The sequence below is a fragment of the Haliaeetus leucocephalus genome, unplaced genomic scaffold, assembly GCF_000737465.1.
Source record: "Haliaeetus leucocephalus isolate CR32 unplaced genomic scaffold, Haliaeetus_leucocephalus-4.0 Scaffold1, whole genome shotgun sequence".
In the NCBI taxonomy this organism is placed as follows: Eukaryota; Metazoa; Chordata; class Aves; order Accipitriformes; family Accipitridae; genus Haliaeetus; species Haliaeetus leucocephalus.
This window is the reverse complement of record NW_010972437.1, coordinates 395537-398398: the sequence shown is the minus strand read 5'-3', so window position 1 is coordinate 398398 and position 2862 is coordinate 395537.

Below are 2862 nucleotides of genomic sequence, written 5' to 3'. Positions count from 1 at the left end.
GGAAAGCTTCCATTATCTTTGATGGTTTGGGAGAAGGATGGAAACTCCCCCCCAAACAATGATCTTAGTAGACTAAAGATTTATTTTACCTTTGCCTGCATCACCATCGTGAAAACGAAGTACTTAAAATCATTACAGATTAGTCAAAAAAAGATACTTAAAAGAGATGTCTTAATGTTAAATGTTTTTTGCATGTTTTAAAGTACACAGTTTTTTTCAGTGTACTTTGTAGTTAGCCAAGAACTCCCATCCATGTGATTTGAGGCTAAGGGGGAGAATCAAATCTGTCCTAGCTTAAACCCAGTTTTTGTGGGTTTCCTCTCTTTACTGAGGTAGTGATGATTGTTGTTCCATAAGTACATAATATGTATTTATATACAATAGCCCAGATAATACATTAAGATGATATTTTACGTAAGCAATATGTTAAATGGAAAAGCCCCCCCCAAAACAGGCAATTACATTTTTCAGACAGTCCCTTTTTCTAAATTATTTAGAACAGTATCAGGTACGCCAACTCCAACAAGGGAAAAATAAATCAACCCACGTTTTATGTAGCTCTGAAGTCCATCATTTACCAGGGATGGGTAAATACTATCCAAAGGAGAGCAGGAAACTACTAAGTACATCCAAGACAGAAGTGCAGCAATGTATGAGAAAGGCGACAACTACTTTAGTGGATGGCCAATGCTGACCTTAAAAATCCTCCCAAGCCTGTTCCAACATTGGAAGCATTTCATAAACAAAACCTACCGAAACCAACTGCTGTCATTTGAGCCCTTTGCCAACAGTGGAGTTTACTTGCACAGTGCTCCTGTGATATATGGAGATTACATAGGTTTACTAAAACACAATTGTTAAGTACTGTACAGTGTTCAGCCAGAAAAATCTGGCAAAAGAATCTAGATGTTAATCCATTGCCTTAACTGTTATAAAAGCCTTTCCTCCTTAACGAAGGATGAGTTACATTTATTTTGTTTCATGGTCTTCAAAAAAGTTAGAATTTCATATTTATTTTGTATTCATGGTACAGCATACTTGATATACTGTCTTGTACTTTCAAGATTTTTTAAAATAAAAGTATTTTTCAACCGTGTGGTCCTCCTCCCTTATGCGTTTACTCTCTGCAGAACAGCGGGACATATGACAAGGAGGCACCAAGCAAATTGGATGTGTTTATATCCTGAGGTTTCCTCCCTTGTTGCAGGCTGAAAAAATAGTAACTGCATTAGCTGTGGTTGCTCCAAAACGGAGAGTCCCCTCTACCTTGAATGCATCTCCCTGAAGGAACTTGCCATTCCCATTCTCCACTCATGACAGATCCAAACCACCACAAAACCAAATTCATAAGGTGACAAGTGAGGTCTGGCAGTTACACACATGTAAACAACAAACCAAAACTGATCTCTCCCTGTCATTGCTTTTGTATGCATACAAGTTAAGCAGTTGAAATAGTAAAAATCTAACTGTCCTACACCTAAAATAAAAATAAATTCCAGACCAATGTGCTGCTGTATAGGGCAGGTGCAATAGTGCAAATATATTTTGTTAATCAGAAATAGAAATCGGAAGTATTTCCATACAAGCTGACATGAACTGCACTTAGCAGCCTCTGTCTCAAAACTGCTAGGGGACAAACGTAATATCCAATTTTGACTTTCACTCATGATGTCCTGCACACTTCCATATCAACCTGTTTATGAAGCACAAAGGTGTGCATCCCTTACATTCCCCTCACCCCACAGAAGGGAATTTGTGCCTACAGTCAGATTTGATCAGGAAACAGATTTTAACACTGTGCAAGAGTAGTTCCTAGGCTCTAGGTTCACTATCCTCCAGACGCTGTCCTCCAGCGAGCCTTGCAAAAGGTCGTTATCATTGAATTATTTTCAATTCAGATGACTGTGTTCACTGCTGGCAGGGTAATAGGAGCAAATGTAATAAAAGTTCAGATTGATACTATTAAATACATTATGGATATTTTGTATTTCTTACCACAGTTTTTACAGTTTCACAAATATCAAAACCCAGGTGTACATGTCCGTTTTGCAACATAGAATGACTATACAATTCCAAAAAGAGCAGGCATTTCAAATACACAATTCTGAAGTGTAAACACAGTGTACAAGCTCTTCACCTCACAATCCAGGTGCTATGCAGTAGCAGCTGAGGTAACACCATACAGCATGAACTCAACAAGTGGTCGGTTTGTCTCAAGATGATTTTTAGCATCCTTCTGTCCTGTTACCAGTTCAGTCTTTAGTTCTCCCCCAGGTTATACAAACATACAATAAATACATTTCTGATTTTAAAGGACACTTAGACAAGTCATGAGGATTTACGTGAGTACAGTACATTTAAGTTCAAGTGCAAAAAAAGTAACTAGTGGCTAGTCATCGATGTTTCTTTCTATTGTCTACGGTGTTGGTCCCAGGCACCACCAGAACACGGGTTGTTCTGAAGGCACAGCTAAAGCACAGCTATGGGACACCCCTTCAGTCAAGCTGATCGGATGTCAAAGTGGGTAAAACTGTGCACCCCCTTTCCTGCTTAGCTGCTGCCATCTTTCTCCCCCCTAACCCTGTCCTCCTGTTAGTCTTGCCTTTGGATCACTGTACGGTCCCACAGCACGCACCTTCCCCATGGAAGGCCCGACGCATCACATGCATCTGATTTCAAGGAGGGCTGAGCAGCACTCACTCAGTCCCGTAGAAGCTGAGTGCTCAGAATCTCCCAGGAACAAGCTGTTAATATGAGCAAATGGGCTAAAACACTATCCTGACTAAACCCCCAGACTCCTCCCTGAGCCCAAGGATTTCCCTCCAGCAGCAGTTTTCACTAGACACCAGCAAGTGAGCTGGC